General features: G+C 39.6%; 1 protein-coding gene across 2 annotated transcripts in view; it reads right to left on the reverse strand.

The window, feature by feature from the left end:
- GRIA3 (glutamate ionotropic receptor AMPA type subunit 3) overlaps positions 1 to 17,811 on the reverse strand; it is a 416,095-nt gene extending 398,284 nt beyond the window's left edge. For both annotated transcript variants that reach the window (XM_017816396.1, XM_017816370.1), the window contains exon 1: positions 17,754 to 17,811. The gene's annotated coding sequence lies outside the window, so the exon portion shown is untranslated. The remainder of the gene's footprint in view (positions 1 to 17,753) is intronic.
- Positions 17,812 to 18,701: the final 890 nt, after the last annotated feature.

Below are 18,701 nucleotides of genomic sequence, written 5' to 3' on the forward strand. Positions count from 1 at the left end.
GGTTAGTAAGGAATTTGCAGCTCCTGTGTCCTGGCAAAGCTTCATGTGTCCATAGTTTCAGAAGTGGATTACACAGGTCTCTTTGAGCTGACTGGTCCCCAAAGCTTTCAGGTTCTTTGGCAGAGGATGCAGGAGTTTAAATAAGAATGTCATGGCTTGTGTCAGAAAAGCATCTTCTGCTAGATTTCTTCTCTTTACAAAATTTAACTTCAAAGCATTTTAAGGCCAAGCTTGGCAGAGGAGGTTGATTTTAAAGGTTGAGGGCTTGATTTTGCAAGAAAAAAAAATTATTTGTAATTACTCAGTACACTTCAGCCCATTCTTGCTCACACTGGCTGATAAAAAGTCATTACTGATTGTTGGAGTACTCCAAAGGGATCTAATGAAGGATCAGCTCTATGCAATGGGGGAGATAAGGCTATACTAAACAGCCCAGAAAATTAGGGACAACCTAGAAAAAATCTTGAACAGAACGTCAAGTATAAAAATAACATGATGCATTTAAATCCAGTTAGTCCCTGAGCAGTTCCTTCACTTCCTTGCAGCACATGCAATGATTTACACTGGGCAGCAGGACTATGCTGTGGCAACTGCTGTATCTGTGTTTTATACTCTTTTTCACAGGATTATCAAAAAAGTAGAAAATAATGCAGAACCAAATCTAAACCTAAATCTTCAGGACTTGACAGCTTAGAAAGAAAATAATAAAAATAAACTTGTAAAAAAATGCCAAAAGAGGAATTCTTCAACTTAAATAGCAACTGAGAAAGTGAAGCAGCTCTTGAGGCTCTGCCCCACAGTGCTCTCAGCTCAGCCTGCAACACTGCCCTGCAGGGAGAACAATTGCCAGCATTGGCTTCCAGACCACATTCTGCAAGAGGAGGAAAGCCAGAACAGCTGCCATTTCCCTCTACCTGCAGCAAGGTTGGTGCCACTTTTTAACCAACCTTTATCTCACTCAAATAATATTCAAGTGTAAAAATAACCCAGGCAAAAGCTGGTCACCTGAAAAAATTCATAGGTAACCTGGCAAAAAGCAGTATTTTCAGTGAGGTGATCAGTCTGTCACAACCTTTGCCATGTCCTACTCCCTTTGTGAGAGTAGTAGTACTCTCTTCTGTGGTCCATCACCCAGAGGAGAAACTTTTTTTGGCTGGGAGGCAGATGGATGGTGGCTGTCCTGCTGGTGAGAGAAGGTGCTGGGACTGCAGCAGTGCTTACCTGGACTTGAATGCAGAGCCAGGCACAAAAATCCAGGATTCTAACATCTCTGTTTCTCCCTAGACTCCATTTCAACATATAAGTGCATAGCAGAAAATCTGGCATTTAGGGCCTGCTTGTAACACACTTTGTTTACATTAACAAGACCTGTGTCACCTGCCTCCTCCTCCCCTACAACTCACACATTTTCTTCATTGTTTCCATTCTGAGCCACAACAGTTGAAGCCTGAGCATGTTGCTTAGCAATACAGGAGTGGAATAAGCTATGCTCAAAGTCTTCCTCCTCTGCTAGATGCCCTGTAGCGGCCATTACCAGAGGAAAAATTGACTTTTTCATTATCTTCTTATTGTTTCCAGGGCAGTTTCTCCCCTGTTCCCATTGCATCTGCTTTAGATTCCCCTCCTCCCAATATTCTCACATTAACCTTTTCTTAGACACAGCATCTACTCTCACCCCTCTCATAAATCTAATATGCTTCTCAGCTGTAGGTTTTTTGATGGGAATTTTCTAACTCATTCTCAGATAACTGAATTCATTACAGATTTAAGCAAACAAATCTGGAGTGTTACAGGACAATACCTGCAGGAAAAATAACCTCTGAGTAAGCAAAATACTTCCTTTATTTTTTAGCCACTGTTCGGTTGACTTTTACTGCCAAACAGAAAGAAAAATAAAAGGTGTCTGAATCCCATTTTTGCAGTTCAGAACCCAACAAGCTTTCTTTCTGAGCAAAATCCCTGGCTGCTAATTTCAAAGATGTATGAAAATGAAAACTGTTTTGTACTCTCTCTCTGTTCTCATGCCTGATATTCAAATGAGGCTCACCACAAAATTAACAGTATATAGGAGCCCCTTAGACTAATCTTTCCCATACATCATTAGGTTCCTGAGAGACTCTGAGGAATGGGGTCAATCTTTCAGGCACATTTCTTGAGGAAAGCCATCCTGTATCATGTCTGTTAAGATCTTGTCTTGTTCTCTCTGAGGGAGGTTATGAGAATTTGTATGACTGGTGTTGGGGTCTGTTACCAACTGTAGGTACAGAAACAAAGCCATACCTTGGCTGCAGGTAAATCACACCGTGCATTTGTGTACTAGTACTCACTCCACCATCATAAACCAGGCCAAAGAGCTTTGTTCATGCATTCAGCTGCGAGCCCTCCCTAAGTTTCTGGTGTGGTGCTTATTAGATTTGTGGTGTTGATAATCATGTTAGCACAAACAGCTAAGGGACAGTCTCCTCAAGAAACATCTTTGCTCAGAAGGGAATTATCAATACCTAATCACACTTCATGCTGCTGCTGGACATTCCACCTGCTCTTGCTGTCTGTCTGGTTTAAAGCACACGGATTCTGCTTTGGACACTAGTTTGGCTGTGAACCCATTGCTGAGTGTGACAGCCCATGGTCAGTGACACGTGTGCTGCAGACCAGCCACGCAGAGAGTGGGCAGTGAACACACCAGATCCTTTCCAGGAAAGCTGGGATCCATAAGTGTCACTGGAGGGCTCTGTAACAGCACTCCAACAGCCCCTGTTGGAATGGGGCTCATCCCTGCATTTCCTCCTCTGGTACCTTTGCTGTCCTGGCTCTTTGTCTCTGTGGCACTGGCCAGTTGGGAAGGAGGCTCCAGGAAGGCTGTGCTTTCCTGCAGGCTGCAGCTCATTGCAGGATAACACAGGGCAAAGTGTGGGCAGGTCTGGGCCAGGCCCTGGGTGCTCTGCACAGCGGGGCATCCATGGATAATGGCAGGTAAGGAGGATGTGGAGCAGCCCAGGGATGCAGCAGAACCTGCCTCAGCAGCACAGGGAAAGTATCAGAGGGACCAGGGAAGAAACACAGCTCTCAGAGACACGGTCAATGTGAATGCCAATGTGCTATAGCAAGATCCTCCTGTGCAGACCCCTGCACCAGCCTTAACTGCAATTACTTCACATTTCTAAAAAACATGATGACTTGAGGTCCCACTCATTAACATTTTGTCAAAATCTCCCAATCCCAGGGTACTTCAAAACACATCTCAGGCAGACTCAGGTTCTTCACCTGTATCCACCCTGACTCTAACCAAGAAAATAAATATATAAGACTTTTTTTATATACTGCAGGCATGACACTTACATCTGGATGTTTTTTGGGTTGCGATATATTTTCATAAATTCATCAGTCATCCAAAGATTTTTGTCCAAGAAGTTTTCAGGAAATTACAATGAGCATTAAAGATCACACTATTCAACAGATATAATTTTAATATTAAAGTCTCATAAATTCTTCAGTGAGTAATGCTGCTTAGATTAAAATCAGAACCCAGATGAAAAAAAAAAATCTATTTACTCATTTATTTCAGAAGACTGAAGGTGGAGAGCTGCCTCCTTTTGAAACTATCTGAGCACAAACCTGTGTGGGCTTCGAGATCCTGCATCACACAAAACTATAACACCTTGAAGTACTCAGGCTCAGCATACTTGAGCCATCTGCTTAGTGAAACAGAACCAATGTTTTGGGATCTCTTGGCAGCTCCACCTGTAGTCCCACCAGCTACACTGCCTGAGGGGCACACTCAGGAGGTGAGAGTCAGATCCACATCTTTTCTTTTACTTACTTTTAAAATCTCTCTTTTTTCCTTATTCCTTCTCCCTAAAGCCCCTCTGACCATCACCATTGCAAATTTTCCTTTTCAGCTCTTGATTTGTGTATTTCCTCCACCCATTAAATAGCTTCTGTATCTCCAACTCAACATTAAAATTGTATGGGCAGTGTTTCTGAGCAGCAAAGGTCAGTCAGCAGGGGAGATGGCTTCACTGTCCATAATACATGCTCTGGCACCACTGTCACTTGTGCATCTGCTCAATCAAACAAGACAAGGTTCAGCACAGAAGATGGGGAAGGATATGATATAACAGAAAGGTATTTTAATTAAGCTACAAATGCCTGCTGTCTGATCACTCTCTGTGAGGCCAGTCAGATGTGGCAGAAGGACAGCACCACTGCCTCTGTAATTCCAACTGCAAGCTCTGGGAATTATCAGGAGCAGGTAACAGTTGTCCCAAGGCAACTAATGCTGCATTTTGCCTCATTTTGGAAGGACTCTTTTGTTGTTGTTTTTTGGGGTTTTTTTGCAGCTACAGTGAAGCATCACCACAATACAAATGTAGGAGTAAATGCAAGGTCAGCAAGTCAGGCTCCTGCTACCTGGAATTTACCTTAGATATCGGTTTTTCCTTTATCTCAAGATTTTGTTGGGTTTTAATTGTTTGCTTGTCTGGTTTCTTAAGGACAGCAGAGGCCATTTGAAGGTGAAATGAGAAGTTGGTGCAGAATTTTATCAAGTTGCAGGAAAAACTGAAGATTCAGATGATTTCCTTGTATGTAAAAAGGAAACTCCTGCTGAAACATTGTTAATATCACTAGATCCAGAATAAAATGTTAAGTGTCCCTATGGTATTTCAGAGGAATAAAAGGATAAAATGAGCAGTTTGCAAGCTAATTCTCCATACGTAACAGAATATTTGTCCAGATTTAGACTATGATCTTCAGGGAGGCTAGGGAGAGGTAAGTTCCCAAATCCCATTGAAAAGCAATGAAAATTCACCTTTTAAGGGAATTCAGATTCAGATTAAATTTTTTTCTTCCCACATTTCATTCTTTTAGCCCCTAACATTCATAAAATTAGTGAAAATATCTAAAAAGATGTTTCAGTCAAACAGCTAGAATTTCAGTGGTGTATTGCAAAGAGTGATGTTATCACAAGTACCATCCAGGTTAAAGGGAAGCATGAAAATAACCACACAGTCTGGACTTTCCATGTGTAAAATGAAAGGAAACTAAACTAGCTATTAACATGTTACTAATTGTAAAACAACAGTGATAGACACTGGAAGTTAAAGCAATGAACTAAGGGTAGGCAATAGGTTAAATACAGTACAACAGAACCTGAAAATGAAAGAGAAGAGAATTTTAGATGACGAAAAAATCCATTACTTGGATTAGATTTATTTTTTTTTTGCAATCAATGTAGAAAAGTTGAGCAAATGTTTCTGGTTTGTATTTGATGGATAACATTGTGAATGAAAAAGAAAACAAAAGGAATTTTCCTGTAGACACCAAAAAGCCAGCTTAAGATACTATTGTTTCCAAATTAACCAGCCCAAATATTGAGCAGAGAGCAAAGATGCCTCTGAACCACTGAGGTTTACTTTTAACTTGTCTCAGAAAGCAGGAAAATTTTAAAGGGAGGTAGAACTGCCAGCTTAGTTTTTGTATTTAAAAGGGCAAAGGCAATGCAGAAAGGGCAGCAGTGACTGGGCATCTTGCAGCTTAACACATGGTATAAACCTGATATATACTGCCAGTTAACTGCTGTTAAGAAAAACACATTTAATACAGCACTTTGTCACATAATACATTTGGAGACGAGTCATGGTGTTAATTCAAAAACAGAAGCACAGGGAAAAACTTCGGCACCATCACAGGTGATTGCCTCAAAATGATTTCCCAATAGTGTGCAGTGGCAGGAAAGGACTAGTACCATCCCTGAATGATTAAAAAGAAGACAACTGAAGAAGAACAAAGTCACTATCACCTCTAAACCCAACTTCAGTGAAGCTCTTGTTGGGCTGTTGCTCCCAGTCTAATTCAAGGCAGATGCAAAAAAGTGATGAGCAGTTTAAAGCAGAGCCACAAATGTGATTCACCAGCTGGGAAACATGCCTTACAACGTGGGGCTTAAGGCATTAAATATATTTAGCTTTCAAGAAAAGCTTCAGCTGTAGCTTGATCACTGTACATACAGGTGAAGGAGGGAGCTGTGGTGGCAGCTTTTCAAAGTTGATGACAAAGAAAAAGCAAGATCCAACAGATGGGAGCTGAAGTCACACAAATTCAATCTGGAATAAGAAATAACTTACCATCACAAAGGCTAATTAAACACTGGAACAGTTTTTCATTGAAGGTGATAGACTTCCCAATGTAAGCCTTTAAAACAGGATGAAACACTTTTTAAAAGACGTTCTTTAAACCATTCACCATTTGAAGTGCTGCACAAGACTCACTGTCCATAGCCTGGAGGAATTACATTGCCCCTGCCCTGACTTCAGTTTCTGCAGCTTTGCATAAGGACATCTCACCTCTTTAAATATTGTAAGGCCAATGTAGATCCTCTGTAAGGTTCAGAAATTATTTCTCTTCTTCCCCCTAATGTTCCTACAGGACATCAGTCAGATTCTGATTTTTATTTTTTTTTTCATTCCAAGTTCTGAAATTTCAAACACCGTCTACAGGTAGAGCAAAGACTTCACGTGGAGTTACTCAGGGCTCTAACATGGTGCTGTGAAGCACCAGTCTTGCTGTTTCAAGATAAAAATTCCCAGCAATGATGAAAATGATGAAGTCAGACATTTAACCTCAGCAGATACAAATTTTGCCTCATTATTTTACCTTGGCAGCTTTGGGTTTTTCTTTTGCCTACTCTGCAACTTTGGCTTCTAGAATTATTTAGACAAATTTCCCCTAATCAAGTCCTTGCCAGTGAACACAGTTTGTGTTCTGGTGACAACTCTCTCTAATTTCTTCTTCCAGTACACAAGCTAAAAAATAAAAGGCTCAAATTAACCAAGACACCAAGGTCAATCCAAGAATACTTTGGTGAAATGGAAGGAAAACATCTCATTTAAAAGAGGCCTGGGGGAAGAAAAATGGGCTAAAAAGATACATAGATCCCTTCTGCTCTGAAATAAGGTGCCCATACACAGCACGGAAGGTTTACACACACACAAAAATGCATCTTTACAAGTAATAGGAAAAAAGTGTAAATCTTTTGACCCAGCACCACTGGGAGCCTTCCTGGAAATGCCATGGGAATGAGCATTCCACTGAAATGCTCTAATTATTGCACTTTCAGCATGTTACTGTGTCTTGACAAAATTTAAGTTGATGGCACCAAGGACATTTCTACCACTCAAAACAGTTACTAAAATAATCTTGTGTAACACAAATCACTGGGTAATACATTCCGTAAACTGACTTCTCAAACAAGCTTAGAATGATCTTTTACCCTCTTCTTTCACCAGATTAAAAAAGAAAGAAAAGACACAGTGCAGTGGAGACGTGCCCAGCATTTGACAGCCTGGGAAAAAATCTAATTTCATTTGCATGGCTAAGTAAGTGCAGCAGTCCTTACCCCAAATCTCAGATGACTCCCCTAAAGCCACTGCAATCTTAAAAATTAACAACTGAAGATGTATTTTCCTAACTCAAGCAGAAAAAAAGGAGGGAAATAGGGAATATCAGAGAGGGAAACTGCAAACATTTTATAAATACTCAGTGAGTCCTATTTACAAAACCCACTTCATCTGCTACTTTCTATGTTTAAATATTCTGTGACTGGAGAAAACCAATATCTTTCTGCTTATCTCATTCTTATTTATAACAGCTTATTACATTTTCATTCATCCAACTGCTCTATTGGATTTCCAGGCAAGATATGCTAAAATTCTGTGTAAGAAATATATATTTTATTAATGAAATGGGATCCACCATCATGGAAGAGAACATTTGATTTCTCCATTTTTGCCACCCTGATACCATATTACCCATGGATTCTAGAGGGTAGCTTTTTTCCCAGATTTTCTGTGCTCAGTCACTTTTCTTGCTTATTAACAATAATTATCCTAAACTACCTGGAGTCACCATTAGAAACTGTGATTTTCTCCAACAACCACTTCCCCCAGTGACAGCCAATACACCCACAAGGGAAAATCATGAAAAGCACAGAGAGAAAGCGGAACAAGCACGAGCAAGTCAGAGGCATCAACATCTTCAATTAACAGGAATGAAAGAAAACCACGAGCAAAAACTGTTCTGGAATCTGGGCTGAAGTGCATTGAAACCAACAGATCTCTCTCAACCTCCTTCAAGGTCAAACACTGTCCCAGCAGCTCCAGTCTGAGCCCAGGGCTCAGCAACATTCCCCTGCACACACACCTGTGTTATGTGTAAGGACAGCCTGTGGTGCCCATCTGCCAACCCCACACCCCCTCCATCTCTGAGGGCTGTGCTTCTGCACCGCTGGTATTTCCAACGTGAAAACATCCAAGGACTGGAAACCCAGTCATATCCCATAGGGCAGGAATCTTAACTCCCTAAGTTTTCATAGGAAAAGGAAACTAGATACACCTTTCTAGTATGAAAATAAATATCAGGCTACAGCAAACTATAGGGAAAATCCCCCCACTAATGCTTTGGTGGCTCCCAAGTACCTCCCTAGGTCACTGTGCTGTAATCCTGTGAGGAGTGTTTGAAATAACCTACAGAAGAACCCATTTACAAACATACAATACAATGAGTTCAGCCCTGTCTCTGCTGTGAAGTTGTGATGCAGCTAAAAACCACAACTGGATAATCTGTTTGTTCATTATGTGCTCTATTAGCATCACCTTCCTTTTTAAAATTCAGTGCTCTTCTTTCCCACTGCTGAAATTCCAAATATGCAGGATCGTATCTATGTTTAGTGACCTACACCACCAATGTGTTACTAAACTTAAATAGTTAATAGTTTGTTCAGTGCTATATAAATTCCAGACAGTAGTTTTAAGACTGGTGTGAAAGTTGGAATTTGCTGGCTAACACCAAATTTCTGCAAGAGTTGTTACATATGCAAAAGACATTCTGCTCTCCAGTCCCAGATTTGTGGTTGTCACAGTGATTAAAACTCCATGTTTCCTAAACAATTAACTAACATAGTCTATTAAATCTCATTTTATTACTTTGAATGGATTGAGATGGTACAATAATCCAACTCGGAAGCAAGACAGAATTTGCATATCTCTTTCAGAAAATGGATGAGACAGAAAATGAACGACATGGTGGATAAAACCAAATCCTACCGTGTTCTCAGTCTGCTTTGCATTTGATTTTCTCTGCTCGACTATAAACAAGTTTTAGCAGTGATAGACTCAGATTACGTAGAAACTAAAGAGAGAGAAAGCTCTCTAGGCTACCAAAACAATTCCCTTTAAACAGAATGCACATCACTCAGTATATTTTGACAAATCTGAACATGCCATCAGCCAAAAATGTTTGTTTTCTTTGACTAGTACTGCTGGAGATAGTACTTCATGTTATATGTCCCATCCTGCAATTTAAATTCAATTTTGTCATTTGGAAAGTTTTTCTCGTAGTGCTTCAAATGGAATATATGACCTGCAATTCATTTATATTTCCTATGTAATTAGTAGCTGGCAAGTAAAACAAATTAGGTGCTTGATAAACACAGACAATTATATTTTCAAAGCAGTTGTATTTATGCTTGGAAGGAAGGACAGTTTTATGAATATGTAATCAAGAATGTAAAATTGGAAAGAAAACAAAATAGAGCATAGTTAATTCGGTGGTAGCGACAAATTAACACTGAGCCAAGCCCCCTGCACATGCACTGCCCTGATAAACTTGTTATTAGCAAAGGTTCACTCTAAGAGGAGCTTGGTAATCCTTCTTCTGTGTTTGCTCTTCTTTATTAGTCCTTTGAGAAAATATTGTTTATAAAATAAAGATCTGCACAAGCAAAGATAAGAGAGTCCCCATTCCCTGCCTACCCTGTTTAATGGCTAACAAGCTGGGAATATATAGCTCTTTTTTGCTATTTCCTTTATGCATTTGGCTACAGGTGTGTGCTGCACACCAGTGATTACCCAGCATTTAGGAGCAGCTGTGCCTCCAAATGAAAGATGAAACTGAACTGAAAGTTTGTTTGAAATGGAAGAAAAACCTGGCAGATGGTGGCATCCAGAAATAGCACCACTGAAAGGGAATTTTGTGTGCAGCTACTGCTCCAGAGCACTAGTGAGAACAGGGGGGAGGACATCTCTGCAATGATCTGCAAGGGGAAAAGGGGAAAAATAAAAAATAAAGGCAGTTTTAGGGGGAATGAAAACAACAGAGGGGATGAGGAGAAAAGAAGAAAATTAGCTTCAGATGTCAAAACCTTAAAAAAGAACAGAAACTTAAAGAAGAATCTATTAGCAAAAGGAAAGGATTACAAGTATCTCTAAGCTGGGTTTATGCCTTGAGCAAAAGAAAAACTAGTGGAAGTACATGGAAAAAAGAATCATTTAGAGAAGGAAGATGAAAACTGACCAGCAGTCAGGATCAAACAAAGAAGAATTTAAATCTTAATAAGCTTTTGATGTATTGTGGAAAGTCATTTTCTTTGAAAGATCGTGCAAAGTCATTATGCTGAAACAGTTGTAGTTCTAAGCTTTCAAAGAGATATGGGGTTAAAGGCATATGCCAAAAGGAACATTCAGTGGAGTAATTTTAGTTATTTTGCAAGAGAAAACTGTGACTTTAGTTTTTTTTAAGCAGCAGACACAGTGCAGATGCTCCTGGCCAGCAGCTCCACAGTGCTCCCCGTGGAGCTGTCTCAAGGTGGAGCTTTGGGGGCTGCAGTGCCACAGCAGATCCCGTGTTTCCCTTAATCCTCTTGATGGCTGACTACAACTTTGTGTAAGTATTTGAGCTAAAATTTCTTAGAAATGGCCTAAATCTGAATTTAAGAGGAAATGCAGCCTAAAGTGATTCAGCCTTTGGCCATTCCCCACTGGACCAACACTACATTCTCCCTCCAGTGATGGTAATTCCTCTGAACATCGGAGTGGTCTTGTAAGAGCAATTCACCTTTATCAGGGATACAGGCTTTTGACTTTGACATATTTGTGCATAGCTCCACTCTGTAATTCTCAATAAAAAGGTTTAAAAGTGTCTAAATCACTTTTCAAAATGGAACTTTACTCGGGGAAGTCACAGAAATCTTCAGAAAAAGAAATCCCACATAACCGATTCCAGTTTGATTGACTGGCATTAAATGAATCCTATCACTGCTTTCTAAGTGAGGAGGCCAGGAAAAATGTGTTGTTCTCCATTCACTGTGCACACACAAGGTGGGATAATATAATGTGACAGAGTAATTAGAAACTGTAAATTAATATCACATCTGGATATAGGAATAACCTAAAGCTTGAACGTTCCACCTCAGAAACATCTTTTTTATTTAATGTTGTCTTTTGGCTGCAACTGATGCCAGATCATTCAGTAGCCTGAAATCAGCAAAATCCTAGGGCAGAGCACCCTGATGACTTTAAGAGATCTCTAACTGCACTGCTCTTCTACATCTCACTGTTTAGGGAAAGCTGAAAACCTTGCCTTCCTGACAAAAACTGTTCCAGATGATTCACACAAGTTACTTGTGACAACTACTTTGCAAAAATCTTCTAATGTGAGTCATTTTGTGGTGATTCATTTACTTTTTCATCATTTTAAAACAAACTTTCCTGTGTGAAAAAGCTTAAAGACCTCTTTGAAAAGACAATTTGCAATTGCAAAGCTCTATTTTTCACTAGAGACGGAATTGCTGCTTTGCCAAAACAAAGCCCTTCTGAGCAATTTTCATCTATTTCTGGCCTTGTAAACCAAGCCCAGTCTGAGAGCAATGTTGAAAACAGTGACATCAGATATTCTGTAGCATGGGTGGGTTACTAGGCGACGCTGCAAAGTTCTGCAATGTTATCAAAATCCCAAGCTTTCCCTTGGGAAACTACAGTCATTAGATTATATTCACTCATCAAATAAATATCTGGAGCAACGAAGTACAAAACTTGTGAAAAGTTTCTTATTGGCATCAAAAGGTTTCCTTCAAAAGTTAATTTTACACATCTTAAATAACAACTGACATTTTCCTGTACAATGAGTATTTGTTTTGCTAAGAAAGTGCAGGGTAACCACTGTACCAAACTGGGAGCTATTGAGATCTACTGATTAGGGATTTCTATATTGGACTTGAGGTTCTAAGATTTTCTCTAAACTGTCCCCAGAAGACCAGAATTCTGACCAGGAATACACTGGAAGAGACACACACATACATATATAAAACAAATAGTCTTAATATATTTAACCAGTTGCAGTAGTCATGTGGAAAAGTGGGCAAACTTATAACCAAGGGAAACCGCCTAATACTGGGGAATGTCACTCACATTTCAGCTCCCTGAGAGCCAAGATAAAGGATTCCCACATCAATAGCCATCCACAAATTAGCAGAATTTTATAGAGAACAAAACCAAAGAAAGTTGTCTCTGTTGCTGCTCTAATGATGGACTTCTGAATCAATAGCATGGATTAACAGGCCTGTGCTAAATACAGAGGAGCTGAGCAGACAGCCCTGGGTTGAAGGAGGAAATGACAGTCATTTAACAATAGGAATGTGACAGGAACACCAAAAGCAAAGTCAAATTTGAAAATAAGTCCTCGTCAAATGCTGCTTTCCCAAAGAATCTGTGACTGTAAAACAGAGAAGCTTTCACAGACTGGGTATGCTTTGCGCTGCAGTTGTTAAGTCTCTGGAGGGAGCTGAGGATACTCTTTCAGGAGCTCAGATTTCACACATCACATTTGTAGACTAGAATCATGATGCCCAGGTAGAAGAGCCTGAGGCTTTTGAAGAGGCTGAAAGAAACTTCAGCTATGCAAACAATTCAGGAACACAATTTTTCTTCCCTTTTGCCTTTTATATGCTGTTATTATAACAAAAATAAATAATCCAATGATGTGCAATGCACAGATCTGTACAAGTAGTCATTCCAAATGAATGATCACATGTACTAGAAAGGGCAAAATCTCTGTCTTACATTATACATAAATTAGTGTTTTGCATTTATGCAGTAAAGCAAGACTGAATAATGTATTACAATAATGAACTTGTCGGGAAGACAAAAAGCTCTGGAGTAAACTCTCTCCCCTGGTATATTTGTGCCATTCTAATGGTTTCACAGTGTTTTCAGTGTGTCCTCATTTTCTCAGAAATTTGGATTTCAACTGTTTTGCGACATTTTATTAGGAAAGCACAGTTTTCTCCACATTCCCATAGGAGCTGAACTCTGAGGTTAACTAAAACTCTCCAAGTCTCTTTCTGCTAAGAGCAAAGTTATACTTTCACATTGTACCTTATTTAGGAAAGAAATGTACAAAAAACCTGGTGTTTATGAATGATGTGGGGAAAAAAGTACATTAGCACACGGTTCTGGAGATCTTTCTGGCAAAACTATTCAGCTATTTCATAATAGCTATGAAAGGCAAGTACAGTTCTTTCTTATTTAAGAAATATCCTCAAGTAGAGCTTGTTTTCTGCCTCCAGCAGCTTGTTTCCCCTCAAGCCTGTTGATAGAGTGCTGCCTATGAATATGCTGTTTTTCTTGGTGTCTGCAATACCCATGCTAACAGCCTGAAGCAAAAAGAAGCAAAGATGATGAAGGTGTTTCAAATATTCTCCCTGTTTCAAACATTTTCCCTGATGGTCAGAAAAACTGAGCAATGGAGGGATACAGCACTGCCCAATAAATGGGACAAGGTAAACACCCATGAATACAATGAGACACGTTGCTGACTTTATCTGGCACACAGACAGATGCTTCTATGATATGCTAGCATTAATCAAAAGCAGAATTATATACTTCTTTATGTCCATTCCTGATTTCACCTGCACCAAAAATATAGGGATTCTTGTTGTTCCTGCAGTACCTCTCCAAATCTTTAACAAGCTCAGCCACAACCAGCTTCCTGCCAAAATCAAATTTTTTTACCTCAAGTTTTTTATACCTCTCCTTTTTCCCTCTCTAGCCCATCAGTCTCTAACTCCCAGATGAGGATGGTGCTACACATCTATAAGCTGTATATATACAGTATGTAGCTGCTGGTTATAAAGATATAAGCTCAAGCCCTGGGTTGTAGGGTAGCCCTAAATTTAGACATTGTTCAAGAGCAGTAATGCTGTCATAAATTAATCTTAATGAAACCCTGTGCAAACATTCTCCTTTGTGTCATGTATCTATTTATAAGTAATGAGATACCTGAAAAAACCCCAACATAGATAAGTCAAACATATTTCAACTTTCTTAGTGCTCAGGCATACCTTATTGGCTAGTTACTGCAAGTTCCAGTTAGAGTCTAAAAACTGCAATGGGAATTAACTCAATGTGCATTGGTTGTTAACCTAAAAATACATGTCTCTTTTCACTCTGTATAATAATTCTAAGAGACAATTTTAAAAAATGGGATTTTATTACTATGATTTTATTGGAATTTATTATCCACATTCCGTGAACATCTTCAGAGTCACTCCTGGGTTGTTGAACCACCAATCCACATCTGTTAATTTTTTTTTGTCAACGGCTGAGGCTCCCCCAGCGCAGGGTACTCGCTGAAATCAGCACATGCAACAGAAGTGCACTGCTCGTGCCTGACTGATAGCCAGTGTACAAGCTGTGGCAAGGTAGGGCACCCTTAAACTTTCTAAACTCCCAAATCTAACAGAATTTTTACTTTAGTCTTCTGAGTATTGGTAAATCAGTATCTGTTACGGCATCTGCTGACCTGCTGCACTATCACAGTTACCCACAGCTACCCCACACCTTATGGTAAAGTTCTTATCTCCTGCCAACACAACAGTAATTCCACCTCTAGACAATTAACCCCCTGTCAGAACCATACTTGGCAGATTGAGATTTCTCAGGACTCAAAATATTTTATTAAAGGCTTCACGGTTTAAATGCTAACAGCACTAATTCTCTTCTTTGTGGAGTTCCCCCAGGGAGGGATAAAAGAGTCAATTTAGCTGACTAGCCTTTGTTTTCAGAAGCTGACGGTATCAAAAAGGGCTGTAGATAGTGGATATAATCCTGCAATATTAGATGTTTTGATGTTCAGCTCTAAGTGAAGTGGATGCCTAAGTTATTAGTATACATAATATTTGCCCCTTGAATTGAACTATGTAATTAATACAGAAATATGAACACATTAAGTTAAAAGTTAAATAGCACAACCATAAAGCGTGATAGCAATGTTGCTTTCATTAAACATCAAGAGGAACAAAAACCATATAGAGGCCCTTTGATTCTCTTCAGCTGCTGTTGTTCTCTCAGTAACTTGCAGTAGGGTATTACTAACATATATGATCTGGTACACACTGGATTTGCTATCCTTGTGTTATACACTTTAATATATTTCTATTAACATGATAAGCATCTGATTTACTTCACAGGAGCTTTAGAAATAGCAATATTGTTTGATAAATCCAAAGAATATCTAGTAGAAATTATCTCAAACTGCACCAATTTATCTTGCAATATACAGGCAAAGTCATACCATATATGCAAATGTCTTGCAAATCCCATCTGAAAACACTCTGAAAATAGAAAATTATGTTTTATTACAAGACTTTTGTAGTGTAATAAGATCACTTTCCTAACTCATTAAGAAATGTCTTATCCAACATCTTGAAATCAGCGCCTTAGAGAATTTGAACAAGGCACTGAGAGCCTCAATAGAAATCCACTTGGACACCAAACTTTGCATATTCAGTATTGAGAAGAGAAATAGATTCATGGGTGAAAGATCATTTCTCATTAAAAATGCCTGAAAGAAGAATGAACCTTTTCTGAACATCATTCATTATTCTCTAAATTTGGGGTTGGCAGCACCAACAGCCTAACTCGATTCACATCAGAACCTGAATTTCTTCACAGAAAACTAGGGAGATGTCAGTGGGACAGCAATCAGGGTTGGATAGTTTGTATTAAATTTCAGGACACAATACCTAAAAATACATGAAAATAAAAGACAAGTGAGATGGCAATTTGCCTTCCTCTAATCACCTGCTCAGTGCAGTGCAACGGGAGCATCTGCAAAACTCAACAGACTCATCTGGGCATCTTAAAGGTGCAGCTGCCCCAAGGAAAAGGGCTGGCAGAGTCCTAGATGGTCTTATTCCACTGGTATTGTCAAGGGTTTGAGAGTTTGCTTTTAACAGAATCCTTGAAAACTCAGATAATAATCAAGGGAACAAATCTAAAAATCTATCAGCTATATAAAATATTAGCCAACACCTATGTGTAAACCTAAATACAATATCTAAAATATAACACGTAAGCAGCCACCCACTACAGTGTTGTGGGGGTGAGAGCTCCAGTCAGACAGCTCTTGGAGGTGGGCAGCAGGACCGGAAGGTAACAGGCAGACAGATTGACTTGGAAGAAGAATAGAGGAGGAAGAATCTGCCTCTAATAAACCAGTTTGATGAAATCAGTACAGTAGAGTTATTGTGCCAGCAGACTCTGCTCTGACAGCAGAGTAGCTCTCACTGTAACCCAAAGACTCATGAGGAAGCCTGGGTAAGAAGAGTGATTACATCTTCCAGGGCTCTAGAGATGCTCATTTATTAAATTCCTTCCAAATATCTTGTACTAGAGCAACTTTAGAAAATTTAACGCAGTAAATAAAAAAGTTGCAGCTTTCAAATTGATTGTAATAAAAGTCAAATGCAATGACTGACTTTAAACGCACAGATGTCTCATCAGACCTCCCTTACATCTTTTAAGGTATCACCTGCTGGCCTCCACTGGCAGACTGTGCCAGAGAACAATATTTGGTCTGCTTCAGGGAACTCAGCAAAACCCATTTTCTCATTTTTGTGTTAATATCTTGTGACAAAGCAACGTTACTCTGTATGTGTGAGTGCAAACACTGGGCATGGATACACCTTACCATGAACTCCCTTCTCTTGTAATTAGCCCTTTACTAGCAACTATCTTTCCTTGGTCATGGAGCACTTGTATGTTAAAGGAAACTAGGGCTACTGAAAATCTAAGGAGATTATCTTCACATCTCTAAATACATGCAAGATAATAATATTTTTCTTGTTAGCAGAAGAATTCTTCTTGATTTCCATTTTTAATATGTATTCTTTGCCCACAGAAGGACAATTACAATCCTCCAATATAAGCAGACAGCTTTTCACAAAAAATCAGTCCCATAAATAAAACCATGCAGCAAAACAAACAGAAACATTTAGGCTGTTGCTTTCCTTCAATTAAAATAAGACAACAGCTGTAGCAACTGTGCAACAGAGAAGAGCAGAGGAAGAGAAAACACTTCGTCCATCTTGATATGACCAGTTAATTGAGGGAAGTGGAAGAGTGAAAAACATGTGGTGCACTGTGTTCATGTGCTGACTTTACAGAGTTGGCATGGAACTAATTTCAAAGTGAAAAATAGCTCTATGCAATTACTTAATCTATTCATCCTCATCTCTAAAACACCCAGAAGTGATTCTGCACGTTCTCAGTTACAGAAAACTCCCTCTAATTTCAAACATTTAGCACAGCAAAGTCATTCCTTGAGAATGGTTAGGAAATTCTTTTCAGAATGGTCTAGGAACTTCCACTGAGCAGGTTTGTGAAAGTCAAATCCAGAAGGACCTTGCATACTTGCACCTGGAAGCTTACAAAGCACCAGCCAGTATTACACAGCTGCAACCAACACTTTTAATCTTTCATTTTCAACAACACCCATTCCACAGAAAACTGCTTAGTAAAAGGGAATTTAAACAATATACAGGCTACCTCCCTTTTCAGCTCTCTACAAGGAGACTTTTAACTCACTATTTATAACTTAAGCCTATAGATATACACTGTAACACCATATAAGTTACTTACAGCTGTATACCAGGAGTAACTTCTGATCTCACACCTTCCCTAGTGGCAGCTACCGGGGATGAATCCCAGGGTGGTACATTCTGTCAGAACAAGATACAAAGATTCAACATGTCAGAGCTCAGGGATGGAATCAGGCAATTCAGTGAGAATGTGCAGCCCCAAAAGACACATAAAAACAGGAGCCATTTCCTGCTGAAGTTTAAGGACCATGAGGGGCAGAGGTGCACATCAGATAGCCAATTCTTGACTTTCTAACCTATTGTTTTCCTGTTGTTCTTTGCCTTCCTTCTCGAAGTCTATTATAATGATGTATTTTTAACCTGTTTCTTCAAGAAATGAGGCATATGTGGTTGTGTTGCCTGGCCATCTGTCAGTTTGCTATTTTCCCTCAAGCGCATTTGGAACCTGTTGAAAATTTCAGCCAATATGACAGAAGACTAAAGGTCTCAAACATAGAAATTTCTGCATATTTCATCAAAAATTAAAGCTAAAGGAAGAGGAAGACCCAGTGCATTGCTGTGTATGTGTGGCTGTCCAGGCAGGCATAGCACAGGACATGCTGCCACAACCTCCTGGCACAAGCAAGGCTGTGACAGGGAGGCTGCAGACCCAGAAGAGGAAAAGGAGGTGAGCTCTGCTCATGTGCAAATCCATCAGAAATCCATGGCTGTGCTTCCTCAGCAGGGCTCTACATCAACCAGCAGTGGCCTCCTCAGGTTTCAGCCAAAAACCAGGATACAATCCCTGAAGGATATTTTGTTCTTTTGGGTTTGTTTGTTTTTTCCCCTCCAAATAGCTTTCAATCCAACGCAAAACCAGAGGAATGGGGTGCATTAGTGGGAGGCAAGGAAAGAAGGCCAGAGGTGGTGTGACCATTTCATATGTATTGGAAATGAACACAGGGGATCAGGATGGCCAGAGGTCCAGAATTCCCAGACACCAGATTTT

This window comes from Lepidothrix coronata, unplaced genomic scaffold (assembly GCF_001604755.1).
Source record: "Lepidothrix coronata isolate B3197 unplaced genomic scaffold, Lepidothrix_coronata-1.0 Scaffold2, whole genome shotgun sequence".
Lineage (NCBI taxonomy): Eukaryota > Metazoa > Chordata > Aves > Passeriformes > Pipridae > Lepidothrix > Lepidothrix coronata.